At 33.6% G+C, this 16,857-nt stretch overlaps 1 long non-coding RNA gene and 3 pseudogenes across 1 annotated transcript; 1 reads left to right on the top strand and 3 right to left on the bottom strand.

Moving 5' to 3' along the window:
• On the bottom strand, positions 582-2,146 carry LOC104723722. The gene is made up of 3 exons (XR_757407.1): positions 1,921-2,146; positions 919-1,760; positions 582-836 (listed from the first exon to the last, which is right to left on the bottom strand). It is a non-coding gene; the product is annotated as an uncharacterized LOC104723722 (long non-coding RNA).
• Positions 2,445-3,985, bottom strand: LOC104723721 (annotated as a pseudogene).
• LOC104728091 lies at positions 6,178-9,313 on the top strand (annotated as a pseudogene).
• Positions 9,623-14,549, bottom strand: LOC104723720 (annotated as a pseudogene).

The following is a 16,857-nucleotide window of genomic DNA, read 5'->3' as shown; positions in this document are numbered from 1 at the left end:
AACAAAAAAAAAAAAAAAAAAAAAACAGAAACCATTTTTCACATTATAACTCTACCAAGACGAACAGAATGATTAAAAAAAAAATTCTGTCAGGCATTTAAACAAACAGTGCGCAAGCATGTAAGTTAACCAAGGGAGAATCATCAAAAACACTTAATTAGTTATCTGAGATATATGAGAAAATAAGTAGTAGGCTAAAACTAAAATTATAGCCAGCATTTTGATTAGTTCAATTAGATACCCAGCATCGCTCCACTTGGAAGATACAAGATACAAAGACCAATCAACTTCTTATATATTTTTCTAATATTCTTAATTATATATATGTAATGTATAAACCACGAATATACAGAGATTGGTTTCGTTAACTTGGTTACAGATAGTTCTTGTTGATGACTTCTGGTTATATATTATAGACTATGCATATTGTAATTGAAGTTTTATGTCCTTTTTATAAAACTATGTACTCGGGTATATATGTCTTTAATGGCGCCTAATCTGGTCTGTTTGAAATTTGGTAGCTAGCCAGAAAAAGTAATCATAGAAATCATTTGAGTATTACAAACACAAGCATATGACGATATGACCAAAAAAACAATATGTTGAAATTTTAAAATCCAAACGATGTTTTTCCATGAATCAATGGAAATTGAATTTGGTACGCTACTACATCCACTTCGTTCCAATCACCACAACCTGATCCTAGACATCTTCTCATTCACAAAGATCATATTCCAGCATCTTCATGTATGAGAGATGAGAGGTAAACATTCTCTCCATAAAAATTGATCCATGATTCTGACACGAACTAGCGCTATATCTATGCAATTATGTAGCTGGAGAAGGAAAAAAAGGCAGGAAAATAAGAGAGACACACAGTATAGGGAGAGGGAGATCCAGGAAAAGAATGAATATTACCAATACCGTGCGATCCAAGAAACCAAACTTTGAATCTTTTTTTTCTTTTCTTTTATAGGGTTTCTAGACCTGCCAAGGAAGCGCACCTGTCATGGCAAAGGTCGTATGCATCCCCTTCTTTTTCAGTTTGGAAGCCCAAACAAGAAAGTAAATCTATGGAGATAGATTCAAGTTCCTTCTTTTTAAAAACTCAACGAGGGACGTTGATTAGAATCAACAGAGTTGATGGTTATAGGGCCAACGAGAGTTGATGGTGAGAGGGCCAACGAGAGTTGATCAGATGCTCCACTTATATACCCGTAGGCTCGCTTATTATTTAGGGTCTTCGACTTGCCAAGCAAGCGCACCTGTCATGGCAAAAGTCAAAAACAACCCCACCCAATGCAAGAACCTTGCTTCTTTTATCAACAAGGGTTAATGGTGAGAGGGTCAACGAGAGCTGATGATATTAGAGCATCAACGAGAATTGATTAGGATCAACGAGGTGTTGATGATGAGATCAAGAAGAGTACTTGATCGTGAGAGCATCAACGAGAGTTGATTAGGATCAACGAGGTGTTGATGATGAGATCAAGAAGAGTACTTGATCGTGAGAGCATCAACGAGAGGTGATTAGGATCAACGAGGTGTTGATGATGAGATCAAGAAGAGTACTTGATCGTTAAAGCATCAACGATAGTTGATTAGGATCAACGAGTGTTGATGATGAGATCAACGAGATCAGTTGATCGTTAAAGCATCAACGAATATTGATGATGAGATCAAGGATTGATCGTTAAAGCATCGACGAGAGTTGATATCAGATGTTGCGTTTGTCCCAGCACGTTCATATATATTGATCCCTACAAGAATACGAAACAGATCGAGTCAAGTTTACAAGATATATATGTATAAGCAGAAGACTCGAGATATTTAGAAACAGAGTAACAACGAAACAGAGAAACCCTAGTCTCGCATGTAAGGAAAAATATAATACTCCTAGACATAGAAGATAAGCCAAACCCTAACAAGAAGAACATCGACTTCTGGTTGTTAATCAACGAGGGTTGATCATGGAGATCAACAACGCGAGTTGACAACGAAGATCAACAACGAGAGTTGATTAGATATTGATCAACGAGGGTTGATAATGGAGATCAACGAGGGTTGACATGAAGATCAACGAGAGTTGGCAACGAAGATCACAACGAGAGTTGATTATATATAGATCAACGAGGGTTGACTTGACAATGAGGATCAACGAGAGTTGATGAATTAGATGATGTTATTTGTCACGATATATAAAGAGAGAGCAAACCCCATAATCCTAGTTGATTTAGGAAAGATCCTACGGTTGTTATTTATTCTCATGTTAAGTAATCCACGGTACAGATGAAACACAATGAGGAAAAGTCGGTAAAAAGACAAAACAAAAGTCGGTTAATATAATACAAATCTGTGCCCTGAGATTGGTTCGGTTAACTTCGGTTAGATAGCATATTTCTTATCAATCCAGTTTGACCTCGATCACGAAAGAGAAAAATAAAAAACACTAGCAATAATATTTCACATGCAGGTGGAGAAGATCATTACATTCACAAAGATCACAAGGTAGGTTTTCATATTTTGGTACGAGTTGAGAGAGTAACCAACACACATTAACTAAAGATTAAGTTATATAGACATAAGAGATTGCCCAAAAACCCCACACACCACATGAAGAAATGATAGCAGATCACTCTTCAAAGATTGGTCCAAGATAGTCACCTTCCAAGCTAGCCAACGCCTGAAACTCTCTCTCTCTGCCTCCATCCACTTGGTCCCAAGCACCACGACCCTCACTGTAGCCTCAACCTGGATCCTAGACATCTTATCATTCATGAAGATCGGGTTCTCTCCTGGGATGTACTTGTAATCCGGCATCTTCGTGTATGAGAGGTAAACATTCTCGATAGGACCACACCTCATGAACACACCGTGCTTCAACACCTTGTGCACCACACCGTGAATTATCTCTCCTTTAAAGATCTTGAAAGTCATTCCGCTGAACATCACCGGGAACAGAACTTCACCCGTGTGCTCCCTGATTTTGCCTTCTCCAATCTTGTCCAGAGTTGTGACTGCCACGTAGTAGCCAAGCTCCTTGGTTGCTTTCTTTGAAGCAAATGCGTCTAGTAACTGGACTAGTATAGCCCTCTTTAGAATCAGCCCTTTTGCGTCCATGTTTTCAGCTGGAATCATCACGTTCCACGGTAACTGGACTTTGAGAAACATGTTTCAACCTTCAAAACCAAACCAAAAAAACAATTGTCAAACAGTTACATAAGGAACATGCTGCATATACCTATCATCACATAACATTTTTCTCAAAGGAAAGAACAGAGAAAGACTCTTGACAAAATCAGAACAGAAAGAAAAGATAGTAGACAGAGACTTTCTAGGTTCTTCTCTGAAACGAACTTCTATGTTTACGAATCATCATCAGCAACCTACGATCAAATGTTCTGTCTTTATTTAAGAATCTGGATTACAATAAAAATGCACTAGCAACATACCAATTCCACCTATCAACAGTACTCAGAGCATAAAATCAGAAACCGATATCACATTATACCTATAACAAGACTAACAGAATGATTAAAAAAAAAAAGTGAGCTTTGACTATAAAATAAACTTCAGTCAGGCATTTAAACAAACACTGTGCAGGCAAGTACCCAAGGGAGAATCAACAATAATTCCATCAAAAGCTAACAAATTTACAAGAAATGAAAAGACCCACAACAGCTTTGATTTTGCAATTTACGACTAAGTACTCAGACGATCAATTTTTTTCTACATTTTCTCTAGCAACCTACAATGTCCAAGACCCTATAGAACTGAAAATGTCTTGAGAAAATAGTTGAGAAAATCGGAAGAGTAAAGAACCCTTACCTTTGTTTTAGATTCCGAAGGTAGGAAACAAACGAGAATCGAGCAACAGAGAGAGTGAGACTGATTTTGAAGAATCAATAACAAAGCGAGGCGAGAGAGACAGAGAGAGAAGAGAGACGAGCCGAGACAAGACGCTCTCAACTCTTAAGACTTCAATAATTTGGTTGTTTACAAGTTAATGGGCTATAAAGGCCCATTATTATTGACCCATTAATATGCAATTTTTTTCACCTGAACGTAACGTTTAAAATCAAATAAAAGATTTTTTGTTTTTCTTAATGGAAGAATAAATATTAGGATGATTAACCTTTGAATCCTATACTGAACTATCTCAATAGGTTAATCTCTACTTTACTTCTAAGGATTGGCTTCTATATAGTGCATGCTTGTATCTTAGGTGATAGATTTGTGCAATTCTTCTATTATAATCTGGCTTTTTATTTAAATTAATCCCAACAGACGAAATAAATTCACAAATATATATATATTATACTAGATAAGGCCAGTATTAATATGCGGGTAAAAAAAATAAATAAATCGATAATAATTCAAATATAAGTGATTATTTATATATTTTAATGATTTTTTAAAAACGAATTTGAATTTCGCTATATCTATTTCTAATACAATTTAACTATTTGCTCCATCATAATAAACTATATTTTAATTTTTACATATTTTATCATAAATAGTTACAAACTTATATTAAACACAATCTATGCATATTAGTCTATATCATAATAAGAATTGTAATATTTGAAATTAACAAAAATTAATTCTTTAAAAAAACCACTAAATTTTTTAAAAAACCAACATTGGCTAAGATATTTTTATATATATCGTTGTCGTATGTTAAAAAAGTAATATATATATATATATGCATAATACGTTATCATATGATTGAGTTACATAAACACACACATATATAAATTAGCTTGGTCTCATAATAAAAATGTTGAAAATATGGGATCGTTTATACAATTTTTGTGTATTTTTACTTTATAATATGAAATATCATAATAAGAATAATAAAACCCCATAAGAAAAAAATAATAACTTTACCAATATAACAAAGTTGTTAGGTGAGAAAATATTAGATAATTTAGTTGTTGGATAGAGATGAGTCTTTGTAATCCGTTTTCTTTTAAGAATAATAATTTACTATTAAATATTCTATGAATTAATTGTATATCCTTAATCTATTTTCCATTTTTAAGAATAAAGGTAATCTTTTTCTTTTTTTTAAAAAAACCAAAGTTTATATAATAAGATATGTAAAGTTGTTTCCTGTAAATTGATTAATATTTGTTATATATATTTGATTAATATATATGTAACAACAATTAATCATATTATATGGAAATCTATTTTATGTTTCTTGTAACTTTTATTTTCCTCGTTTCTTTAAATAAATTCACGAATTAATCATATTTTATGTAAATCAGTTCAAAACAAACGAAATAAATTTCCAAAAAGAATTTGATGTGAAGAATCGCAAGAATTATTAATTGCTAAGGAAAGGAGAGTAGTTTTCAGAAGGAATTAAAAGTATATATATAGTTAATAGTTTCAGCGACTCAGCGGGAGTTTGGTTATTTTCTTTTTAGAAGAAAGTTTTATTTCCTATATTTCTTTCAGAAAATAACCTATATTTCTTTCAGAAAATAAATAATATTTACATTGGATTTAGGGTTTCTTATTCAAGTTATTAAGGGGTTGTTATTGGAGATGTGACTTTTAAATCCATATAGAATTGTAAATTCTAGATATCAAAACACATGGATTTTGAAATAACATATTTTATCTTTGGATTTGAATCTTTTTATTTTACACTTTCAAATCCATTCAAATTCATTTAAAACATAATGTAGATTTTGAAATCCAAAAACAAATCATTAAATAAATAATATATGATTTTAACAAGTATTTGTAAATCATAGAAATAATAACACATCATTTTGATAAGTATTTTAATAATTGAATAACACGACTTTTGTCTAGATTTACAAATCCATTAAAATCATAGAACCAATAACCCCTCTAGCCAAATTCGATTTGGATACTCTCAGAGCTTCATAAAAAAATAAGAAATCAGAATCCACAAAATCTTCGACAGATAAGGTAACATGATTCAAGTTTCTTGTATAAATTATATTCAACAACGCGATGCTTGCTTACGCTGTGGGTAAAGTGAGAGATCAAAATTAGTTTAGGGTTTATCTCTGGTTTCTAAAAGGGTCTGTTAAGGTTTAGGGTTTATTTCTATTGTTTTTGTTTGATTATAGTGATCAGGTTTTGGTTTTATTTGTCTCTCTTGCACTGGTTTAGAGAGGAAGACAACGATCGATGATGAATGCTACGAAATTTAACCCCAAGGTCCAGGTTATACTTGGAAAAGTTCAGGCGCTTGCCGTAAGATTGTCGCATGTCCAAGTAACACCTCTGCATCTCGCTACTTTGGTTGATGACCGGACTTGTGTTTTCTATCGAGCAATCACGAGTGCAGGTGGATGCGATACCTCGGCTCAGTCAGCTGTGAAAGTGATCAACCAAGCCTTGAACAACCTCCCAAAACAGGCTTCTCCTCCACCAGTACCAAACGGAGCCATTCCCCAAAATCCAGGTCCTAACACAGCCCAGCGGAGAGTAAAGAATTCTACCATACCAGCTCCAACCAATCCTCAAAATAATCCAAGTCTTGTTACGGTCTTAACTCGTGCGCAGAAGAAGACCGGGGAGACCAATGCGGGAGAAGAGGATTTGGTGATTAGTCTTCTTGCAGATTCTCAAATCAGGGATTTGTTGCAAAACGCTGGTTTTGTGCCAGAGAAGGTCAAGTCTGAGGTGGAGAAGCTTCGTGGGGAAGTAATCCTCAAGGCTTTGAAGACTTATGGGACAGATTTGGTTGGGCAAGCAGGTAAGCTTGATCCTGTGATTGGCCGAGATAAGGAGATTAGAAGAGTTGTTGGGATTCTCTCAAGGAGAACCAAGAACAACCCGGTGCTAATTGGTGAGCCAGGGGTTGGCAAAACTGCTGTTGTTGAAGGTTTGGCTCAGAGGATTTTGAAAGGAGACGTGCCTATCAATCTTACTGATGTAAAGCTCATTGCCTTGGACATGGGTGCATTGGTTGCTGGAACAACACTCCGCGGACAATTCGAAGAAAGATTGAAGTCTGTCTTGAAAGAAGTTGAGGACGCTCAGGGAAAAGTTGTTCTCTTTATCGATGAGATCCACATGGCTCTTAATGGTTCCACAGATGCTTCTAATTTGCTTAAACCTATGTTAGCAAGAGGTCAGCTTCGTTGCATTGGAGCTACTACACTTGAGGAATACCGAAAACACGTTGAGAAAGATGCTGCATTCGAGAGAAGGTTCCAGCAAGTGTTTGTAGCTGAGCCTAGTGTCCCTGAAACTATCAGTATTCTTCGAGGGCTTAAAGAAAAATATGAAGGACTCCATGGTGTTCGTATCCAAGACAGAGCTCTTGTTGTTGCTGCTCAGTTGTCTGCGCGCTACATCACTGGTCTGTTTCGCAATCTTTATATTTTAATATGTAGTTGTTGTATGATGATTCTTTTATTTTGGCTGACATGTGTTCTGTTCTGTATATGCTTAGGTCGACATTTACCGGATAAGGCAATTGATTTGGTTGATGAGTCTTGTGCACATGTAAGAGTCCAGCTTGATAGTCAACCAGAAGAAATTGATAACCTTGAAAGAAAAGGGATGCAACTAGAGATAGAAGTTCATGCTCTCGAAAAGGAGAACGACAAAGCTAGCGAAGCTCGTCTAGCCGAGGTGAAAATCACATTCAAAACATGTTTTTATCTATATCTATATATATATAAGAAGACTGCATTGTGACTGTTGTTAGAGTTTATATACGAGCTTCTTTGATTTGTACGTTATTCTGCAGGTGCGGAAAGAGCTTGATGACTTGAGGGACAAGCTTGAGCCTCTTACAATAAAATACAAAAAAGAGAAAATGGTAATTAATGAAACTCGGAGGCTTAAACAGAGACGAGATGAGCTCATGATTGCTCTACAAGAGGCTGAGAGACGATATGACCTTCCTAAAGCTGCTGATCTAAGATATGGTGCAATTGAGGAAGTAGTATCCGCCATAGCGAAATTAGAAGAGAATGCTAAAGATAACGTGATGCTTACGGAAACTGTTGGGCCAGATAATATTGCAGAGGTAGTGAGCCGATGGACTGGGATTCCGGTGACTAGACTTGACCAGAACGAGAAGAAGAGACTACTTTCTCTTGCAGATAGGTTGCACGAGAGAGTTGTTGGACAAGACGAAGCCGTGAAAGTTGTGGCTGCGGCAATTTTAAGGTCGAGGGTTGGGCTAGGAAGGCCACAACAACCGTCTGGTTCTTTTCTCTTCCTCGGTCCAACTGGTGTTGGCAAAACTGAGCTGGCTAAGGCTCTTGCTGAGCAACTCTTTGACGATGAAAACCTACTAGTTAGGCTTGATATGTCGGAGTATCATGACAAATACTCTGTTAATAAACTTATAGGGGCACCACCTGGGTACATAGTGCTTAACTCAAAGTCTCTTTTTACGTGTTTTGTAATTAATGGTATAATGGAAACTCACATGATAGTACACTTTCTTTTCTAGGTACATTGGTTATAACGAAGGTGGACAACTAACTGAACCCGTGAGGAGACGACCTTTCTGTGTTGTGCTATTTGATGAAGTTCAAAAGGCCAATGTTACCGTATTCAACACGCTACTTCAAGTGCTAGACGATGGGAGATTAACGGATTCGCATGGGAGGACAGTCGATTTTAAAAACACTATTATCATAATGACTTCTAACCTTGGGGCTGAGCACCTAACGGATTCGCATGGAAGTGGCAATGCAAGAGGCTCGAGACGGCGCAATGAAGGAGATCAAAAACTATTTCAGGCCAGAGCTGTTAAACAGATTGGATGAGATAGTGATGTTTGATCCTATGTCCCACGAGCATTTGAGAAAAATCGTTCAACTCCAAATGAAGAGCGTTGCTAATCGGCTTGCTGAGAAAGGTGTATCTATGTCTGTCAGAAATGATGCATTAGACTACGTTTTAGCAGCCAGTTACGACTCGGTAAATGTCCTTTTCCTTATCCACTTAAAAAGTATGTTGTGCTTGAGGTTTTTTACATTTGTTGTTGTATCACTTAATATTGTATGATTATTATTGTAGGTGTATGGTGCTAGGCCCATTAGGAGATGGCTAGAGAGGAAAGTGGTCACAGAGATGTCAATGATGATTGTGCGAGAAGAAATCGATGACGACTCCATTGTGTGCGTTGATGTAAATGAGGCTAAAACTGATCTTGTCTACCGAGTAGATAAGCATGTGGAAGTGAAGACCGAGCAAACGTCAGAGGTTGTGAGTCATTCACGGAATAAGAGGGGAAGGAATGGCGAAGGTAACATCGTGACTCTAACCAAAAGAATTTAAAATGAAGTCATAGTGTTAGATTGAAGAACGATGAAGGATTGAAAGTTAGATTCATATTGTTTTTTACGCTTTGATTTGTTTTTTTCTTAATTTATATGTACTATAATATTAATAATATAACTCACACTTAATGAAATATCTTATTATACAAACTACAAAGTAAGGTTTGCCTCCTGTTATAATTTGGCTAGATTCACTACTGCCTCTGAAATCTCTCTGATCATTGGTTTTAAACTATGAGCAATTCTGCTGGCCATTTTTCGATTTTAAAACATGAACACCTTATGTACGCAACTCTTAACTTATATAAAGCTTGCTTATAATAAGATATCTAAAATCGGTATATCTCAAAATTTCAACATCATTGTTCATATAAGCTTTTCCAGATCTTATTACCATGACTAATGATTATGTTAAAAGATCTTAAAGAAACTATAATGTTATTACTTTACTAAAACAAAACAAAACAAAGAATGTGTTTAGTCTGTCTTAAACCGGAATCTTTTCTGGGAGTCTAGTATTTCCGGTTAGAGTCAAACTGTCATAGTAATCCACAAGCACTTTCCAGCCTCCAGGGCACATAAATCCATCAGGAGGGTTTTCTCTGTTCTTTGCCAATGCTCTCATCTAAGAAAACAACACCAAATAAAGCTTTCATCAGGAACTGAGTACTCTGCTTAGATTATATAACACTAGATCAACGCCCGCACGATGTGCGAGTTTTAAAATTATTGAAGAAAATACATCTTAAATCGTAAAAAAAAATATATATATATATATATAAAGAAATTTTATTTTCTGAATTAAAAATATAATTAATTTTAGTTAGAGAAAAAATCATATATGTATTTACCTTCATACACTTATTTATATTTATATATTTTTAATATATTATAATAATTATTACAATAATTTAAAGCTAAATTATATCTCAACTACTCATCATTACGAATATTATTATTGTCAAATTTTAAAAACGTTACACAACTTATTCACAAAATATTTTATATGCAAAGAGTTCATCAAAGCAACATCTAATTAGTAAACATGTATAATTTTACTCTTATGTTTTACTATTAAAAATATGTTCTTACATCCAAAATTATTTTATTGTTAAAGTATACTCTTTATCACCACCTAGAAAATATTTTCTGAACTAATTAAACAAATTTTATGTTGCTTTACTTTCACTTTGGCATAATTATCGTTCTTATAATTACTAAAATTGTTTTGTGACATAATTACTTTAACCATGAATTTTTTTTACTCCAAAGATATTTTGAATAAACAACTGGTGAAAATTATCTACTCTATTACAATGATTTTATGACCAACCTAATAAAAGTTGAGAAACTGAAAAAAAGTTAATATAACATAATAAAAATAAAAATTTAAAAATTATAATCACGATGGTATATATAAGTCTTAGATAATTCAAATATACAAAATAGAAACTTTATAAACAATCCAAAACATGACATATGTCATAATCACGTTAAGCATCGACGACCTATTTACTCCTCAGAAGTATCGAATTGTACTAAAACTACTTAAAACTATGATCTTGTCTCAAATATTCTCGAATCGTAAATTCTCAACTTATTTCTATATGAATCAAAAGTTCTCATATATTTCTCCATATAACTGGGGTTAAACGATTTACAAACCAAATCCAATAAAACACCACATAAATCCGGTTCGAAACCAATTTTAAAACGGTTTACCATTCCAACTTCCCAAATTTGAAAATCGCTTCTCAATTACTGGAACTCGATCAAGCAGCTCTTGTTTCAATACCAGAATCATCAACATTATTCAGAAGAGAAAATTCTAAATTTTGACTAGAAACATTAAGCACCGACTAATCTTCTAAACTTATAATGCTACTAATACTATCGTATTACGTTTCAAAAATAATAATTCTTTTAACATAACTTATGTTATTCTTTTTAATTTCATTATTCACTATTTATTGATTAATAATAATATACATGCTTAATGAATTATTTTTCTGTTTATACATGCCAAAATCTAATTAAGAAAAATATATAATATAATTAGTATACAATGGAAAATAGATTAGTTTTGTTAAAAATCGCTTCTATATTACTCGAACTCGATCAAGCAGCTCTTGTTTCAATACCATAATCATCAACATTATTCAAAAGAGAAAACTCTAAATTTTGACCAGAAACATCAAGCACAAGTTCTCATATATTTCTCCATATAACTGGGGTTAAACGATTTACAAACCAAATCCAATAGAATACCACATAAATCCGGTTTGAAACCAATTTTAAAATGGTTTACCATTCCCATTTTCCAAATTTGAAAATCGCTTCTCAATTACTCGAACTCGATCAAACAACTTTTGTTTCAATACGAGAATCATCAATATTATTCAGAAGAGAAAACTCTAAATTTTGACCAGAAACATTAAGCACCGACTAATCTTCTAAACTTATAATGCTACTAATACTATCGTATTACGTTTCAAAAATAATAATTCTTTTAACATAACTTATGTTATTCTTTTTAAATTCATTATTCACTATTTATTGATTAATACTAATATACATGACCAGAAATAATAATTCATTATTATTTATTTTTAAAATAATAATTCATTATTCAATATTAATACTAATATACGAGAATCATCAATATTATTCAGAAGAGAAAACTCTAAATTTTGACCAGAAACATTAAGCACCGACTAATCTTCTAAACTTATAATGCTACTAATACTATCGTATTACGTTTCAAAAATAATAATTCTTTTAACATAACTTATGTTATTCTTTTTAAATTCATTATTCACTATTAATTGATTAATACTAATATACATGCTTAATGAAATATTTTTCTGTTTATACATGCCAAAATCTAATTAAAAAAAATATATAATATAATTAGTGTACAATGAAAAATAGATTAGTTTTGTTGAAAATCGCTTCTCAATTACTCGAACTCGATCAAGCAGCTCTTGTTTCAATACCAGAATCATCAACATTATTCAAAAGAGAAAACTCTAAATTTTGACCAGAAACATCAAGCACTGACTAATCTTCTAAACTTATAATGCTATTAATACTATCCTACTACGTTTCAAAAATAATAATTTTTTTAACATAACTAATGTTATTCTTTTTAAATTCATTATTCACTATTTACTGATTAATAATAATACACATGCTTAATAAATTATTTTTCTGTTTATACATGCCAAAATCTAATTAAGAAAAATATATAATATAATCAGTGTACAATGGAAAATAGATTAGTTTTGTTAATTTTTCTTTTTGATTTAGGAATTTTTTAAGATATAAAGATGTAAATTTTATGTATATTTAATGTTATTTTCTTAATTAGCTGTTTTGAAAAATAATAATTTTTTTGACACGTGTCAACATCTCATCAGTATACTTGACACGTGTCATGATCATGTTAATGACTAAGTTTGAAAACCCAACTTTATATAATAATATGTCCCAATTGGTCTGAGAAGCTGTACCTTAGTGCCAGAAATGAACAAGAAATCCTGAGCTCTCGAGGGATCAAAGAAAGCCATCTTGGCTTGTGTCTTATCGTAGGCAGCAACCTAAACCATTTGAAACCAGAACTCAAAAAGACTAAATCTTAGAAGGAGATACCAAGGTTTGAGTATGTGGTGGTTAATAAATATATATACCCTGAAAGGAAGAATGTTGAGTCGTTCGAGTCCAGGAGCCATGCTTAGTACTTTCTTCCCGTGATCAGCATCATACAGGTCACGTTTCTCCATGGGGTGACCCATTCCAGCCGGATCTCTACCCACAATGTAGAAGTTAGCACCAGCATTGATCCTAGCCTTTGCGTGCCACTGCACTTCGGTTGGACCAGCATAAAGCATTGGAGATGGGAATATAGACACCACAGTCGTCTCTGGATCAAGAACACCGTCCTCAAGCACCTAATGAAAAACCATTTTAGCATCTCCTATAAAGAACTAGGAACAACACACACCAAAAAAGACATTGCTTCCATTATTTACCTTCTCGTGCTGTTTCATTCGCCAGCTGAGAGGAACATCATCCGCTTTTGTAAAACCTCCCAACGGATGCAGCAAAAGAATAGGGTTTTTGTAACCCATCTCAAGAAGTCTCCTACGAGTATCAGTCATGAGAAGAGCATGTCCGTTATGAACCGGGTTCCTAAGCTGGAACGCAAAGACAGCATCAGCGCCACGTTTCTCTAGCTCACCACGCAGTTCCAACGGAGAAAGCCTGAAACGGTCAAGCCCATCATTGTACTTAACAGGTTCCAAAACCGCAAGATCACCACCAATGAGCCAGTTCCCAGCATTGGTTATCGCCTCTTCTACATAAGGCAAACCCGGGGCAGTGGTACCCCAAGTTCTCGCTATCCGTTCTTCTTTCGGATGTTTATAAATCTCAATACTGAAAACAAAACACAGACACATTACTACTCAGTGACCAACATAACTACCCAAAAAAAATCCAAACTTAATTCCTCAAATGCTATGGAAACTTTTAAAAGCCATTGAATTTGAGACTTACTCGTTGAGAATAGCGATAGGGTTATCATCAGAATCAACAAGAGAGACTCGTTTCGATTGACCAATCAGAGCTTTCTGGTCATCATCAATAGCAAGAACAATAGGCACAGACATTTTAACGACGGATCAATCATCGAGATTGAGCAAATTGAAATGAAGGGTTTGGAGGAACTCAGATTCCCTCATGAACCCTCGAAGCGGACTTGCCCAACCTTCACTCAATACGTGCATCCACTGTAGATCAATCTCCGTCAATCTCACTCTCGCCAAACCCGCCGCTTCGTGTTTCTTCTCTCGCCGTCGCGGCTCCGGCACGACAAGATCCACGAGCTTCCCACCATCTGGCTCGATTAGCGCAGCTCGTACGCGTGACCTTCTTAGGCTGCGGTTTCTCGAATTCGAAGGGAATGAAACTGATGTGGTGATTGAATCGGATTTGTGGGGTTTGGTGAGTGGTTGAGAGATGAAAGAGGTTGATTTGGGGAAGACGGTAGACATGGAAGACATTGAAGGAGAGAATCAAAACACAAAACAGCGAAGCTTTAAGCTTTTTACTCTAATGGAGGAGAATCTTTTAAAAAAAAAAAAAAAAAACAAAAAAAAAAAAAAAAAATTGAATTTTGAAGTGGAAGATGAAGTGTGAGAATGGGCTTTTTATAGATCAAAGTGATTAATTGAATGGCCGTCTTGCAAATGTACCTAGACATCTGAAACACTAAACTGAAGAAAACATTTATTTATTTGGCAACACAAAACAATAGTATTAATTTTAAATTCACACAAGTTAGGACCGATGCTAGAATCGAACTTTATCCAAGAATACGTCAAGGTTCGACGAGCACTATGCTCATGACTCATGACGACGGTATCAACTAGGCAAATAAATATTAGTATTGGACCATATGATATTACCCTAATATTCTTTCCCTTTTTTTTTCTCACCAATATTTTATTTATCCCTCTAATTATTTTTCTTTTCTGATTATCTGAGTTTGTGAAAGCATTATCATTAAAAAAAAATACTATATAATGCCAGCTTAAGAAAAGTGTATATTATATTTGTATTTGTAACACTTACATTTTTTCGACTCCATTATGGAACGTACTTTTGCGTTTTTGACCTCACTCACTCTATGTTAACATGAAGCCATCAAAGCCAATTTTTTGTCCATCTTTCAAAAGGTCAATAGTATGATTAATAGGATATATTTTAAATGCTCCATCTTACTTAAAAAATAAATAAATAAATACATAGAGAATGACTCAATTGACTCGGTTTCTTGGTGGGAATATATGAGATTCTGAGGGCTCACATTCAACATATGCAAATAATAAATCAGAGAGTTCACCTACCCTCCTCATTCACTCATATAATTACCTAGCGGTTTTCCAATCAGACACTTTGTTTTTTTGTGATAACAAAAAAAAGGTAAACAAATTTAGATTTTAAGAAATAATTTATTGTCAAAATGTCTTCAGTTATGCATGTATATAAGAAATTAATCTTGTAGTTTAAATAAATTTAGATAATTAAAGTTCCCAATATTTTTTTGGCAAATCTCACAACAGCACCAGAATAATAAGTTTTGTTTTCAAATTTAACACATTACCTTCTAAAGTTCCAAAAATAGAATTATGTTTCAAAATTAACTATAAATTCTAAGGATTCAAATGGTGACTACGTATTTGGTTGTGCGGGACAAATAATTTAGTAGTGCGGATACGGTTCAACTGCGGTTTATGGAAGAAAAATATATTTCCGGGATAAATGAGGTTAATACAAAATAAACAGTACAAAATGATATTTGATTAGTGAAAAATAGTAATTGCGGTTCACAATAAAATCACACATATATTTCTACATTATAATAATAGTTTCAAGAATAAATTAGTAAATATATAAATAATTAATATAATTGTAGTTTATTGTCTATTTTGTGTTAATGAAAAAAATATTTAATAAATAATAATTATTTAAACTAAGAGTTCAAGTTTTTATATATATATTTTTATGCATAACTAAAAACACTATTTATTTATTAATATTTTTTGCTATTTATGACATATATGAATTTATTATTATTTATTTGGTTATTTATAGTTATGATTATTTATTATATAATTATAAAATTATTATTAATCAATTAGTCATGAAAAACAGATTTTCAGGTGTCCCGCACCATATATAGAGTTATATAGCATATAGTGTATTATCCATTTATCCATAGATAACAAAAAAAAAGCGGATTTCCTTTTTGTATTTACAAAAACCGTAAACTAATATAATTTGGTTGATTGCTATAGTTATTGCGGATTTCATTTTTTGAAAATATGTTTCGCTTATTTAAGTCCCCATTCATGGTCTTAGGGTAAGAAATTTGCAGAGAGGGGGTAATTTACTTGGGACTAGAAGAAGCCATAGACCAGTGACAACATCTCGTTCTGCATCCTCTTTTTTTTTTTTTTTTTTACTTTGACTCACCACCACTCTACTCTGAAAATGTGGGTTCCTTGACTACACAGTACTATCTTCACCTCTTATCTTTGTTTTTGTTTTCATAAAGAAATAATCAGTTATAGGCAGCTGTACAGTATAACTGCGATTCTTAGGTAGTGAATGGAGACATATAAAAAGCGTTTTCCAGTTTTGATTTGTCAAAACCGTACCACATTCACCAATCACAACAAAAAGTGAAATTTGCGTTTTTCAAAAAATAAAAAAAATTCTATGTGCGGATTTGTCCAGTGAATAATGCACTAGACCGCTTTCAAAAATGCATAAAATTCACAAACCATGCGTAACTAGTTTTTAAAAACAAAAACGGTCCACTGGTAACAGCGTATTTTTTTGTGCGGGTAAAGCGGTTTTATTGTGCGGTACGGTTTAACTGTGGTTTGTGCAGGAGAAAAATATTTGAGGGACAAGTGCGGTTTATAGAAAATAAGTGATATAAAATAATATTTGATTGGTGAAAAAACTACTAGCGGTATTGTTAATAAAAAAA

The sequence above is a fragment of the Camelina sativa genome, chromosome 11 (assembly GCF_000633955.1).
Source record: "Camelina sativa cultivar DH55 chromosome 11, Cs, whole genome shotgun sequence".
Classification (NCBI taxonomy): Eukaryota; Viridiplantae; Streptophyta; class Magnoliopsida; order Brassicales; family Brassicaceae; genus Camelina; species Camelina sativa.
Note: the sequence above shows the minus strand (reverse complement) of the source record. Positions and strands in the feature narration are given on the sequence as shown.